Source organism: Ceratotherium simum, chromosome 40 (genome assembly GCF_057802395.1).
Source record: "Ceratotherium simum simum isolate JZ-2026a chromosome 40, ASM5780239v1, whole genome shotgun sequence".
Lineage (NCBI taxonomy): Eukaryota > Metazoa > Chordata > Mammalia > Perissodactyla > Rhinocerotidae > Ceratotherium > Ceratotherium simum.
Genome location: NC_141939.1, coordinates 4,377,111 through 4,392,894, shown reverse-complemented (window position 1 = coordinate 4,392,894; position 15,784 = coordinate 4,377,111). Strand labels below are relative to the sequence as shown.

At 46.0% G+C, this 15,784-nt stretch overlaps 1 protein-coding gene across 2 annotated transcripts in view; it reads right to left on the bottom strand.

Annotated features, from left to right (window-relative positions):
- Positions 1–15,784, bottom strand: part of CNNM4 (cyclin and CBS domain divalent metal cation transport mediator 4) — a 37,398-nt gene that overhangs the window by 12,523 nt on the left and 9,091 nt on the right. The gene's annotated exons all lie outside the window — the stretch shown is intronic.

Genomic DNA, 15,784 nt, shown 5'->3' with positions numbered 1-15,784 from the left:
TGGACTGAGCCCCAGGGAAGGGGGTGTGCCTCTGAAGGCAGCTCAGTTAGCAGCGCCTTGCTCACACCAGAAGGCAGACCCCTGCGGAGAAGAGACACAGCTTCCACAGTCTGAGAAAGTGTCCTCCCCCCACTGACACCTCCCAGTAACCCACCACTCAGAACAAATCCTGACCAGCAACCAGTCACGGGGGCACCGGGCCTCACAGTGAAAGGCTGGCGGCTTCTCTAAGGGACAGAAATATCCTTCCTGCAGATGAAATGAGCCGATTCCTTGAGCCCGATCTTGGGGCCACACTCAGCCCTCCAGCCTTCTCCCGAGGCTCCTCCGTCCGTGGAATCCACTGGTGCGTGTGGGTGCCCTCTTGTGGCAGCACCTTTGAGACAGGTACCTGGTAGGTGTGCAGACGTGGGGCCCCACCCACAGTCACCCTTGCTCTGCATACCAAGAGCGCGGTGCACTGGCGTTGATTATGGCTGGCCAGTGGGGCCCCACACAAAGGTGCTGGGCTGGAGGCCAGTCAGTCACCCTCTGCTGGCCCAGCCATGGGATCCTGGGCTGTGTCTGCTTTTTTCTAATTTGTCTGCCCAGAGGGGACATTTTTTTGTCTTAGCAGAATCTTTCCCTCCCCTGGCCAGAGAACCTCTCTTGCCACGGTGACCTCCAATGGTGGGGTCTCATGCTCAGGCTGCAGCCTTTGACCAGGGGTCACTCTCTCCCTCCTCCTGGAAACCCTTCCTCCCCTTGGCTTCCACGACACCGCTCTCCTGGTGTTCCTCTGAGCTCAGGGGCTGCTCCTTCTGTCTGACCTCTTAATGCGGGAGGGTTCCAGGGCTCAGTCCTTGCCTCGTGACTTTAAATACAAACTATATGTCAAGGCGTCTCAAACAGACATTTGCAGCCCAGCCCTCCCCTGTGCCCTCCAGACTCATATATCCAACTGCTGGCTGACAGCTGGCTCCCCATGGATGTGTACATCTTGAACTTAACTCCGCCAAAACCAAGCTCCTGCCCTTCCCGCCAGCTTCCCCAGCTCGTCTATCCAGTTGATCAGGCCATGGGGGAGCAAACTTTGCCTCCTCTATTTCTCTACCCTTCTACATCCAACCCTTTCAGCACATCCCGTCAGCTCTGCCTGCAACAGACACCCAGAATCCAAGCTCTTCTGGCAGTCTCCACTGCGACTGTCCTGTTCTGGGCCACGTGCATCTTTCTCACCCGGGGGGCTGGAATAACCTCTAACCATCTCCCTGCTTCATCCTGGACCGAGTCTACTCCCAACACAGCACAAGGGGGACCCTCTTGTGACAACAGAAGCCAGGTTGCCTCATACCTCACCCAAATCCCTCTAGTGGCTCCTGTCTCACTTCCAGTAAAAGCCACATTCCTCACAGCGGCCCGGGTCCCAAAGCCCTTCGTGCTGACCCCCTCACCCCGGCTCCTCTCCCTCTCCCTCCTCCCTCTCTCCCTCTCTCCCTCCCTCTCGTGCTCTAGTCAGCCACACAGCCTCCTTGCTGCTCCTCAAACCCCTGAGGCTGCTCCCTTTACCTGGCCTGCTCCTCCCCCCAGATCTGCAGAGCTGCTCCCACCTTTAGGTCTTTGTTCAAACGTCATTCTCTCGGTGAGGCCTACCATGACGGCCTCACCAAAAACTGCAACCCCTCCTCCAGCCCCCCAACCTCGGTCACTAGTTTATCACCTAAAATAAACAATATAATATGCTTATTCACCATATTTATCCTTTATGGCCTGTTTTCTCCCACTAGACTGCGAACTCCATTAAGGCAGGGCCTTTATTCAGTCTGTGTTCCCAAAACTCAGGTCAGTGAGTGGCACACACACACTCAGCAAGTGTTCAACGAATATCTGTGGAATGAATGACTCAGTTCACCCGGACGTTCCTTAGGAGAAACGTAACCAATAGGGGGAGGGGGAAACGGATAGAGACTAGAGAAATAATAATTTTGAATTTTAGTAATTAAGAAGTTTCCGTGGGCCGGCCCTGTGGCTTAGCGGTTAAGTGCGCGCGCTCCGCTGCTGGCTGCCGGAGTTTGGATCCCGGGCGCGCACTGACGCACCACTTCTCCGGCCATGCTGAGGCCGCATCCCATATACAGCAACTAGAAGGATGTGCAACTATGACATACAGCTATCTACTGGGGCTTTGGGGGAAAAATAAATAAATAAAATTAAAAAAAAAAAAAGAAGTTTCTGTAATTCAGAAATTACTGTTAGGAGATTTACCGTTTAAAATAAGAGGATCAGGGCCGGCCCCGTGGCTTAGCGCTTAAGTGTGCGCGCTCCGCTACTGGCGGCCCGGGTTCGGATCCCGGGCGCGCACCGAGGCACCGCTTGTCCGGCCATGCTGAGGCCGCGTCCCACATACAGCAACTAGAAGGATGTGCACTATGACATACAACTGTCTACTGGGGCTTTGGGGCGGGGGGAAAAAGGAGGAGGACTGGCAATAGATGTCAGCTCAGAGCCGGTTTTCCTCAGCGAAAAAAGGAGGATTGGCATGGATGTTAGCTCAGGGCTGATCTTCCTCACAAAAAAAATAAAATAAAATAAGAGGATCAACTTAAGACTTTTATTTATGATTCTCATTGTATGGAATTTAAATCTAATATAGAATTTTATTTTAACCAGTTACCTCAATTTATTATTAGTGTCCATTCAACTGGATAATTTGATTTCGGGGGTGGCTGGGCTGAAAAATGAAACATGAAATTTAAATAATACATCTACCCCAAAAGCTGAGAATCCCACATTTTTCAAAGCAGCCCCCTTATTCAAAGAAAAAAGACTATGGCTAAATGTTCATATTTGGCTGATCCATATGAAATTGCTGATATTCAACTATTTTGACCAAAAAATAACAATTTCATATAATTTAACCTAACAGTAGGGGGTATTCAAGATGATTTTTGTTTTCTTTTTCAAACTTTTATGAACAGAAATTCCAAAATTTCTATAATCAATAGTATTAACTTCATAATCAGAAAGAAATACGTACATTAAAGTAACTTTTAAAAAAACTCTCATAACTGCTGCCTCTGGACTTGGGGCTTCCTGAGCCTTTAAACTCAAGCACTGCTAGAAAGAGACAAGCTGGCTGTGGGAAAGGAGGCGCCCTGAAGCTGCTGCCCTGAGGTCTCCTCTCGGCCACACCTGGCTGCAAGCTTGCCTACTCCGCCCTCAGTCAACCTTTGTCCAGCCAGGTGGGATGGTCTCCTCCCAGGTCAGAGAACTGCACATGAGGCCTCTAGAAACCCCAGAGGAATCGGCAGACGCAGACAGCAAGTCTGGTCCTCTCTCACGGCCCTCTCCCACCTGGAACAGGGGGGCAAGGAGAGGACCCAGAACCTGCTCGAGCCCCTTGACCCCCGGCCTTCCCCTTCCCCTGCCTCAGCCCTGGGCGCCCTGTTAGCACCCACCGCCCCGCTCCCAGCCCCCACCCCGTCCTTCCTTTCCCAGCACTTGCGTGGCTGCTGCTGCCTGCTTGTGCCATGGACTGACCAGCATCCATCTCCCCAGGGACGGGCTGCAGCTCAGCCAGGCCTGCACTGTGACTTCACTCCTCTCCACGCCACCTTCTCCCCTCCCACCCACGCCTGGAGCACAGCTGACGCTCTGAACACTCTGCTGGATACAGACTGGCCGGTCTCCAGGGGCCCCAGAAAGCCCACTCCTCCGCCTTCCACAACACCCATTTTAGCAAACTGCTGTGTCTTCCTCCCTCCATAAAAAACTTTATAGTCTCTCCAAGACCATAAGAAAAACACATTACCAGGTGCTGGGTGTCAAAGTCCACCAGGGCCCTGAGAGGGCCCTACTCCCAGCCCCAGCTGCCTCTTCTCATGGGGAAGATCCAGGGATCCCAGATCAGACATGGGATTCCCACCACCCAAGACGGCGTCCTCGGCATCTTCCTCGCTGACCTCCCAAGTCCCATCTCCTGACATCCCAGGTTCCCAGGACTGACCCTGAGCTCTCGGGCCCTCCTACAGGGATGGGTGGTGGCCAGGCTGCCGGAAGAGCCGGCCTCAGGCCACGGGTCTGCACTTGCAGACCACAGGGCACCCTGATTTCCCGGGAATCCCCCTCCTTTTCTTCCTCCACCCCGGCGGGGCAGGATTAAGTTGCTATTAATAGTGCTGACCTCAACCAGCAGGAGGAGTGGGGCCCACTCCAGCAGCCGGGCAAGAAGACATCTACTGGGGTAGGAGAGGAACTAGGGGGGCACAGCAGCAGGAGACAAACCCCTTGCACAGCCTCCCACCCCCATCACCCCTCAGCTCCAAGGGGTTGGAGAGTTACACTCAAAAAGAAGAGTGCCAGCTATCCACAGCAGAGAGGGCCAGGGAGGAAGCTGTTCAATCAATAAGCAACTTAAAAGAACATTGAGGGGGTCCTTAATTTTAATATAAATTAGAATATATTATAAGATCATAGTGACTAAAACAGTGCAGTACTGGAAAGAACAATGACATTTTTTCTTCAAGATTTGGTAGTGTGTCAAAATGTAAAATGTGAAAGACCTTGGACTCAGCCATTTCTTCCACTTCTGGGAAGGACGTTAACACAAAGGAAATACCCAGGCAAGTGTGCAAAGTGTGCCCGGGAGGGCCCACCCAATGGGGTTTACGACACAGTACTGTAGCCACTAAAAAGCCTGATGCAGACATAGATTTATTTAGAGATGGTGGCTTACCGTTCGTGTAAAGCAAAAAGTTAACAAAACACAACAGTAAGAGCGATACTGGTTTCTTTAGCTTTTGCTTACTGCATTTTAAAATCAACATGTATTACTTTTTTAATTTTACATTTATAATCAGAAAAGAAAGATATCTCATTTTGAGAGGGGGAGAAAAGCAGTATCATTCCTCCCTGACTTAGAAGAAAACACACCTGGGCCGGCCCCATGGCTTAGTGGTTAAGTGTGCGCGCTCCGCCACTGGCGACCCGGGTTCAGATCCCGGGCGCACACCGACGCACCGCTTCTCCGGCCATGCTGAGGCCGCGTCCCACATACAGCAACTAGAAGGATGTGCAGCTGTGACATACAACTATCTACTGGGGCTTTGGGGGAAAAATAAATAAATAAAAATTAAAAAAAAAAAAGAAGAAAACACACCAAAAATATTCATATTTTGGGCAGTGGGATAAGGGTGCCTTTCATTTCTTAATCATTTTCCACTTTTCTAAAAGTGTCTACCATAAATGTATTACTTCTATTTTTATTTTTTAATTAAAAATACAACGTACACCCTTCTGCACCTTGTGCTTTGCACTCAGCCATGTCACTGGAGCAGAGCCCCGGCTGCCTCCGCTGTGCAGTGTCCACTGGTGAACGGCAGGAAGAACTGACCCTCTCCCTTCTGCTGATGAACACACGACTGTTTCCAGTTTTTTCTACTGCAAACAATGCTGCAGCGAAAATCCCTGTATGTCCCTCACTCAACCCATGTGAGATTACAGTACACTTATAGATGTGGAGTTACTAGGTCAAAGTGTTCGCGCATTGGCAAATTTGATAGAAACCTCCCAATTGCCCTCCCTAGTAGGGCTCCCTCCCCGTTACACTCTCACCAGCAGAAATTATATTCAGTGGTTCTTGATTCATTCCTCAACGCCTAGCACGAGGCTAAATATACAGCAGGTGCTCAATAAGTAAGCTATTCAATAAGTACCACCAATGAAAACACTGCATTATAGCTGGTTATGTTTTTAATGAAATGAAAATGAAAGGTGAGACAAAGGGAAAAACAGAGTAAAGCAGAAAAAAAGAGAAAGTGACAGGAGGACAGCCGCATGGACAGCCGCACGGAAGAGAGAAAAGGAACCGCAGGCCTTGTGGCCCACCCGCCAAAGTCCGCAGGTGAAGCGATTTCTAGAGCCTTGACCAGCCATCCTGAGCAAGATAACACCCTAGCCAGACACCACATGTATGCACAGAAGAGAGCCACAGGCCGTCTGGGACCTTTTAGAACAGGGTGTCCAGAGGGGGTACTCATGCCAGACTCCGTTTATGTTTATTTTTAATCCAAAATAAATAAGCAACTTGATCGTTTGTTTACCCAGACCGACAGCAGGCTGGACCAGGTCTGCGAGCCGGCCAGTCACCACCGGAAGGGGCTCCTGCACTCACCCACCGCAGAGGAGGTGTGCTCAATGACGCGGATTTGCAGATTATGTTGACCAAATATATGATCACAAAATGCACAGTCGCTTAACAAGGGCCCTGCAAGGAAATCCCAGAGTGAAGAGAACATGAATGAAGCAAGCATAGGCGCCTACAAAGGCCAGGGCAGCCGCTCCCCTCCCCACCAGCCATTCGTCAATCAGTGTGTGTGTGTGTGTGTGTGTGTGTGTGTGTGTGTGTGTGTGTGTGTGTGTGTGTGTGTGTGTGTGTGTGTGTGTGTGTGTGTGTGTGTGTGTGTGTGTGTGTGTGTGTGTGTGTGTGTGTGTGTGTGTGTGTGTGTGTGTGTGTGTGTGTGTGTGTGTGTGTAGGGTGGGGATCAGTAACAACGGGGTCAGGGCTGGGCGTTTGGCCAAAATAATGCAAAACTATTAAGAAAACTATTTGAAACAGACTCACAGCCACTGTTAGTAATGATGAATGCCTCCATAAGGGTATTTTGTGCCTTGAGAAAGTATATAAAGTATATGCTAGAGATAATATGAAGTGATAACTATTAACAAGACATTTAAAAAATAATGGTTATTTCATCTTTAAAAATTTTTTTGTTTTATAATATATATATTAGTAAAATAGTACATGTATATAATTTTTGAATGAATAGAGGTACAAATTCAAAAAAACCTTTTTCTTTCTAATAAGGTGCATGATCAAAAAAGTTTAGAGGGGCCCGCCTGGTGGCACAGCAGTTAAACGCACACGCTCCGCTTCAGCGGCCCGGGGTTTGCAGGTTTGGATCCCGGGCGCACACCGACACACCACTTGTCAAGCCATGCTGTGGCGGTGTCCCATATAAAGTAGAGGAAGGTGGGCATGGATGTTAGCCCAGGGCCAAGCTTCCTCAGCAAAAAGAGGAGAATTGGCATAGGATGTTAGCTCAGGGCTAATCTTCCTCACACAAAAAAATTAAAAAAAACAAAGTTTAGAGAGCTCCCTTTACAATAGCCCTGTAAAGGCGGCCAGACCTTGGTTGTCCCTTCCCAGGGTAGACACTGGGTGTCCCCCTCAGGGTCCACCTCCCCCCAGCTACAGAGCAGTGGGGGTGAGAGTGAGGGTGGGCACGTTCTGGGGAGGGGGGCCCACAAGCTGTCCCACGTGCATCTCCTCCTACAGACCCCTCTTCACGGGAGGAAACTGAGGCTCAGAGAAGTCCTGCTAGGATACACTGTGAGGGGGTGAGCAAGCAGGATTCAGAAATGGGACTTCTCCCGAGAGCCTTCTTGGTTAACCCGAGCACCCTAGGGTGAAGCTGTTGACAGGAGACCCTACACTGGTCTCTCACCGTGGGGCCAGGTCTTCACGCCTTTGATTTTTCATTTAGCCAGTAGTCTCTAATTTTTTAACCTTTTATTACAGAAAATATCAAGCATATAAAAGCACAGGAAATAATATAATTACCCCCTCAGGCCCTTTCACCTAACTTAAACAATTAACTCCTCCAGCCAATCTTGTTTCCTCTTTCCTCCACCCACTCCACTGGCTTATTTTGAAGCAAATCCCAGATTTTATCTGTAAACGTCTGCAAATTTTACAAGCATTTCAGTAAGTATCTCTAAAAGGTAAGGGCTCTTTTTAAAAAAAAGCAAAACCACAACAGTATTACCACATCTAAATACATAATTCCTTAAGATCATCAACAATGTTCTAACTTCGCCAGTTTTCTTATAATAAAAAAACTTTACATCTAATTTTTACATGATTTTTTTTCTGATACTGGTAACAAAAGTGGAAAGAAGGAGGAGGCTGGACTCATGGCGCAGTGGGCCCCGTGGCATAGCGATTAAGTTCAGAGCATTCCTTTTCGGCAGCCAGGGTTCATGGGTTCAGACCTGCACCACTCATCAGCCATGCTGTGGTGGTGACCCACATACAAAACAGAGGAAGACTGGCACAGATGTTAGCTCAGGGCTAATCTTCCTCAAGCAAAAAAAAAGTGGGAACAAGGAAATTAAGGTCACTTATAATCCTGCCTCCCAAAGATGACTACAGTTAATGGAGTATTTTATTTGTTTTTTTAAAATTAATATATAGAGATCAAATATTACAATATGTATTTTCACCACAAATTGGATCATTGTATATATAGTTTTGTACCCTTTTATTTTATTTTATTTATTTATTTTTATTTTATTTATTTATTTTTTCCCCCAAAGCCCCAGTAGATAGTTGTATGTCATAGCTGCACATCCTTCTAGTTGCTGTATGTGGGACGCGGCCTCAGCATGGCCGGAGAAGCAGTGTGTCGGTGTGCGCCAGGGATCTGAATCCGGGCCACCAGCAGCGGAGCTCGCGCACTTAACTGCTACTTAACCGCTAAGCCACGGGGCCGGCCCCTGTACCCTGCTTTTAAATAGTTTACATTCTTTGTATTTTCCCATGTCATAAAAATATTTTAAAGGATTGAATGGCTTCATAATATTTCATTGTACATATGTGTATATAATCCCAATCCCGACTGGGCTCTTAAATTGTGTCCTTCCCCCTTTTTTTACCATTATGAAAATCCTTGTAATAAATATATTTGGTTATATCTCCATGTCCTTAAGACAGATTTCTAGAAGGAGCATCACTGGGTCAAAGGACAGTTTTTTAAAGGTTTCTTAAGTTATCCAAGGACTGAGTTCAGACCCAATGCTGATGTCTTCGTCCTCAGTGATGTGGAAAACTCTCCTGGAGGACACAGCCAGGGACAGTTCAGAAGGCAGGGAGGCACACACAGAACTTGAGCTATTTTACGCAGCAGCAGAAGATAAAGTGAGGGGAAGAAGCTGGCCCGCTGACAAGGCCTCCGTGAGCATGGGAAGGTGAGGGGGTGATCAGGAGGTACCTAGCGGGTTTCCAGCCGTCTTGTCAGCATCACCAGCCTTCTTTTGACTTTGGACCCTTCCAGCAAACTGCTTCTCCCTTTCTGCTCAGGCCTTTCTTCTCAGGAGCCGCTCTGGCCTCTTCCCCTGGAATCCCCACTCACGGCCATCTGGCCTCCCACCCCAGCACTCCCACCCAGGAAGCGCCCCTTCCCCATCATACCCCCGCTTGGCTGCTTAGACTCACAGGTCACTTACCGCCTTGTGAGGCACCCATTCTTTGGACCTGTTTGTGCAACTAGCTAATAACCTACGGGCAATCAATCTAAGAGTTGGACCATTATTAATGAGCCCACATGTCCCGTGTTAGTTATGAAGATATAATAGGAAATTCTGTGAAATACTTTGCTGACAATCAAGATACATTAAGTCTGGAACTAGCTTTCTCCTGAACTAACCTAGTAAATCTTATCCCCTTCACCAAAAAAATAAAAAGTTTTTGTTTTTCCTTGGTGAACCCCAGTTGGTAACTGGTAATCACAAATCATTTCCAAATGTTTACAAATTACTAAAATCATTCTAGACCTTGATATCAAAACCTAAAGAGGGAAAAATCAGCAGCAACACTTGACATGATGTAAGAGGCATTATACTTGTTGTTAGAAGTAGAAGGAAGGGGTGGGAAGAGGGCGAGAACATTACTTGGTATGTTCCAACTTGCTCACCTAAACTAGGATATTAGTTTTAAGAGGAAAAAAGACTTAATTATTAAATAATTATTTTTCCTTCCAAAAAAAAAAAACTAACAGGGACATCTTGTAATATTTTCCTCAGTTTTTTTTTTTTTTAATGGCAGGAAAAACAATTATAGACCTACCTCTCTCACGAATGTAGATGCCAAAATTCTAAATAAGCATATTGGCAAGTCAAATCCAGTGATGTGTAAAAAAGGATAATACATCATGACTAAGTTAGGTTTATTCCAGGTATGCAATAAATGTTTATGGGTTAACATTTAAAAATCAATCAGTGGGGGCTGGCCCGGTGGCGCAAGCGGTTAAGTGCGCATGCTCCCCTGCGGCGGCCCGGAGTTCGCCAGTTCGGATCCCGGGCGCGCACCAATGCACTGCTTGTCGAGCCATGCTGTGGCGGTGTCCCACATAAAGTGGAAGAAGATGGGCATGGATGTTAGCCCTGGGCCAGTCTTCCTCAGCAAAAAAAGAGGAAGATTGGCAGATGTTAGCAAAGGGCTGATCTCCTCAGAAAAAAAAGAAAAAAAATCAATCAGTGTAATTCAGAATAAAGAAAATCAGTCATTCAGTCATCTCAACAGATATTTTAAAAGCGTTTGGTAAAATTCAACATCTATTCATTATAAAACTCTTACCAAAGTAGGAAGAGACGGAAACTTTCTTGATCTGATAAAGGAAAACTACCAAAAAACAGCAGAATCACACACAATGATAAATTTTGAAAGCCTTCCCCTGAGACCTAAATGAAACAAGGATGCCCACTGTCACCAGTTCAACACAATCCCAGATGTCCTAGGCAGTGAAATAAGGCAAGAACAAGATATAAAATGGATAAAGGTTAGCAATAAGTAAATAAAATTGCCATTATTCACAGGCAACATAATTATCTGTGTAGAAAATCCAAAAGAATCTAAAATAAACTATTAGAATTAATAAGTAAATTTAGCAAGGTCACTATACAAAAATTAACTATAAAAATTTCTCTATACTTGTGTGGTATAATAAATAATATACCCTCTTGCTATTTGTGACAACATGGATGGACCTAGAGGGCATTATGCTAAGTGAAATAAGTCAGACAGAGAAACACAAATACCATAGGATCTCACTTATATGTGAAATCTGAGAAACAAAACAAACTCATAGATACCAAGAACAAACTGGAGGTCACCAGAGGGGAGGGGGTGGGGGGATGGGCAAAATAGGTGAAGGGGACTAAGGTACAAACTTCTAGTCATAAAATAAATAAGTCACAGGGATGTAAAGGACAGCATAGAGAATATGGTCAATAATATTATAATAACTGTACAGCGACAGATGGTTACTAGACTTATCATTGTGATCACTTTGTAATGTACGTGAATGTCGAATCCCCGTGTTGTAGGCCTGAAACTAATATAATATTGTATGTCAACTATATTTCAATTAAAAAACAAAAAGGAATATATCTGGTCTTTGACTCTCGTTCCTCACACAGAGATTCAAAAACCTTTGGAATTTTCTGAGTAATAGAAGTGTCTTTATTATGTTAATGAGACAACTCAAGGTGGCCCCTAGATAGCTTCAGGACAGGGCTGGTCACCAGGAAAACCAAGCACTAGAGGGTAGGAACGTGCAGTTGCCCTATCTCCAGGAAAGGAAGGGGGCTGGAGACTCAGTCCAGTCCTGTAGCCAATAACTTAATCGATCATGCCTAGGTAATGAAAGCCTGACGAAAACTCCAGATGCCAAAGCTCAGTGGAGCTTCTCGAGGAGTATGGACGAGCCAGGAGGGTGACACACCCTGACTCGACTGGGAGAGGGCCAAAGGTCTGCGTCCCAGACTCTTGCAGACCTCATCCTATGTGTATGCTTTAAAATAAAACTGTAGTCGTAAGTGTAGCAATTTCCTGAGTTCTGTGAGCCATTCTAGTAAATTATCCAACCTGAAGAGGTCATGGGAACCCCCTGAATTCACAGCCGGTTGGTCAGAAGTACACAAGTGGGGCGGACCCCACCTGTGGCTGGCATCTGAAGTGGCTCAGTCTGGAGGACTGAGCCTTAGACCTGTGGGGTCTGATGCTAACTCTGGGTGGTTAGCATCAGAAGTGAATTGTAGCACACCCCACTTGGAACAATCTGCAACAAACATCTGGAAAATAAAATTTCGCACACACCACTTAAAATCACCAAACACCTAAGAATAATCTAAGATGTATAAGATTTCTACATAGAAAATGATAAGAACATAAACAAAAAAACCATGTTTATTGATTGGAAGATTCATTATTATTAAGAGGTCAAGTCTTCAAGTTGATCTACAGATTCAACGCAGTTCCACAAAATTCCCAAGCAAAAGGCTAAGCATAGTCAAGACAATCTTGAAGAACAAAGTACTTGACATTATCAGATTATCAAAACTGATTACAAAACTATGGCAATTATGTCAATGTAGTATTGAAACAAAGAAAAATAAACAGACCAGTGGAATATAAAAGCATCCAGAGACAGATGCACTCAATACCAAGGGTCGGCGGGGAAAGGACAGTCTTTTCAGTAAGTAGTATTGGAGTAGCTGGATATCCATATGGACAAAAAAGTGAATCTTAACCTGTAACACATCAGAATCAAAAATTCCAGAAGGATTATAGACCTAAATGTGAAAGGTAAACAATACGGCTTCTAGAAGATAACATAGGATCCTAGCTTCTCAACTGTGTATAGGCAAAGAATCTTAAACAGGATATCAAAAGCACTAACCACAGTGGATGGTAAGCATATGAAAATGTGCTCAGCATCATTAGTCACTAGGGAAATCTGTATTACAATCACAATGTGATACTACCACACCTACCTGACTGGTTAAAATAAAATAAAATAAACAAATAAACAGCCGACAATACCAGAGTTGTGGGGCCAGCAGTGTAAACTGATACAAGCAGCACTGTGGAAAAGTGTCTCATCTGTGCCCATGCTATGTCCTAGCAATTCTATTCCCAGGTCTACTCCCAATAGAAATGCCTACATACAGTCACCAAAAGACATGCAAAAGAGTGTTCTCTTTTGCATTATATGTAATAGTCTCAAACTGGAAACAATCCACGTGTCCATCAACAGTACCATCATGGTGTATTTATATCATGGAATACTATACAGCAACAAAAAAGAATGAACTACAGCTACACACAACGTGGATGAAGCTCATTACCTTAATGTTGAGCAGAAGGAGCCAGATACGAAAGAATACATACTGTACGATTCACTTTAGAAAGTTCATAAACAGAAAATAATTAACCCACGATGATTTAGGGGGCAGGGGCAGTGACTGGGAGGGTCCAGGGGGCGCTCCTAGGGTGTTGGTAATGTTCTATTTCGTGAACTCAGAGGTAGTTTCACGGCGGTGTTCCTTTGCAAAAAATTACAAAGTTGTACACTTATGATTTATGCACTTTGCTTCAACGAAAAATTTACTTTAAGACAAATTTAGGTGGCTGCCAGAGGCAGGAGGTGCGGGGTGGGCAAAACGGGTGAAGGGGGTCAAAAGGTACAAACTTCCAGTTAAAAGATAAATAAGTCATGAGGATATAATGTACAGCATGGTAACTATAGTTAACAATACTGTATTGTATATTTGAAAGCTGCTGAGAGTAGATCTTAAAAGTTCTCATCACAAGAAAAAAAGATTTTGTAACTATGTGTGATGAGGGCTGTTAACTAGACTTATTGTGGTGACCATTTAGCAATATATATAAATATGGAGTCATTATGTTGTACACCTGAAATTCATATAATGTGTTATATGTCAATTATATCTCAATTTTAAAAAAATCTAGGACTGACAGTAAATTTTCTAGCTTGGAGTTATTGGAATATCCCAATCTTCTGGTCTCTTTCTTAATCTCTTGGATCTCACTGAGAAATGACACAGAACAGTGGTTAAGAGCCTGGCCTCTGGAGGAGGGCAGTCTGGGCTGCCACTTAGTTGTCATGTAACCGGGCAAGACTCTCAGCCCCTCTGAGCCTCAGTTCCCCATCTACGGCTCTGGAGGATTAAGTCAGTCTTCAATAAAGGTTAACCATTAACAAAGGCACTTCCTTTTTCCTGCTCTAACCTCTTCCTGAGCTCTGGGTCTGGGGCACTTGCTGGGAGACTGGGCCTCCTGGGGAGTCTCTGTTCCCTTGGATCCCCCTCTTGTCTCTGCTGCTGTTCTGTCATAGCTTCTTCCCTCCCTAACTAAGACATGAGGGAGGGAGCAGGCAACTGGTGAATCCTGAAATGAAAGAACCCAGGTAGAGGTGCAAGTGGCAAATGTGGCCATGCCTGGTCCCCTGGGCGTCTCCCTGGAGCGGCATCCTCAGATTCCGCTTCTGCAGTTAGAACATGAATGTGCTGGCAATCAGGATGGCAGGCTAACTTTTTCCAATTTGCAGGAGACAAATAATTAAGTAAATGAGGAGAATTTCCTCAGTTTTAAGTTTCTCTCCCATACATTTTTTTCTTAAGCTCTGGCTTCTGTTACCCTTAATATACACACTAGTGTCCAGATAAGATGGTATCTAAATTCACATGTAATTATATAGTGGGATCTTTTGACCTCCATGTATTTAGAATTCCAAGAAAGGCACCTCACCCCCGACAGTGGGGCAGCCTGCCACCTCAGACAGTCTGTGAGAACCAGCGTGGCACAAGTTGGTACCAGCACCAACCGGGGCACCTTTTGGATAGTAATAACAATAATTTTTTAAATAGCTAACATTTATTGCATGATCACATGGTGCCAAGCACTGAGCTAAGTGCTTTACATGCCTTCCCTCACTGAATCCTCACCACAAGTCTCTGACCTGGACACTGTCATTAAAGTGAGTGACCAAATCACCAGCAACCAGAGAAATTCTTCTGAGCCCAAGAGGCAGTCACTATTTTGAGCCTTTCATGAAATAAACTCCACTGCATAAGCATTTACTCACTTTTTAAACTCACTCTTAGGGGAGTGTGATGAGAGATGGACGTAAGTTTAAAACACAGGACTCCAGGTGACTGTGCATGTGTGTATGTGTGTGAGAGAGAGAGAGAGAGAGACAGAGAGACACAGAGAGAGAGGGAGACGGAGAGAGAGGAGAGAGAGAAGAAGAGAAAGGAGAGAGAGAGAGAGAGAAGAGAGACACAGCCTGCCTGCCTGTGTGTGGGGGCAAGTGTGTTTCCTGTGAGGGCAGAGTGTGCATGTGTGTGAGCCTGTCTTGGGGAGGGCAGGGGGGCGTAAGTGTGTGTGGGAGTGAGCCTGCAGAGGGAGGGAGCTTCCTTCCAACCAAGGCTCCTGGCTGCCCGCTGGCCAGAGACCAGGCGTTCCAGAGAGCCCGGGGAAACCAGTCTTTCGAGAACCCTGCCCAGATCCCAGTAAACCAGCCCTGCAGCATGGAAGCAACTCTGACTATAACCTCTGGAGAATGCTCCAGCAACACTAGGCTTAACCCCCAGCAAATCAGGCTGGCAGCAGCACACCCTAGCCCTCTGGGCTCATCATCTTGTCAGCCAGCCACACAGCCCCGCCCCGCCCTCAGCCTGTGGAAATCCTCCCAAACGCTTCTCCCAAGAATCCCAGGGATAAAAAAGGATTTCATTTCTTTTCTTTGTTTTTTGTTTTTTTGTGAGGAAGATCAGCCCTGAGCTAACATCCGTGCTAATCCTCCTCTTTTTGCTGAGGAAGACCAGCTCTGAGCTAACATCTATTGCCAATCCGCCTCCTTTTTTTTTTTCCCCCAAAGCCCCAGCAGATAGTTGTATGTCATAGTTGCACATCCTTCTAGTTGCTGTATGTGGGACGCGGCCTCAGCATGGCCGGAGAAGCGGTGCGTTGGTGCGCGCCCGGGGTCTGAACCCGGGCCGCCAGTAGCGGAGCACGTGCACTTAACCGCTAAGCCACGGGGCCGGCCCACGATTTCATTTCTTATCAGAGGAAAAATCTGAAGAACCAATCTAAACAGTGTTCCAAAAAACAAGACACAAAATTGTATGCAGACAATGATTTCAACGTGAAAACACATATGGG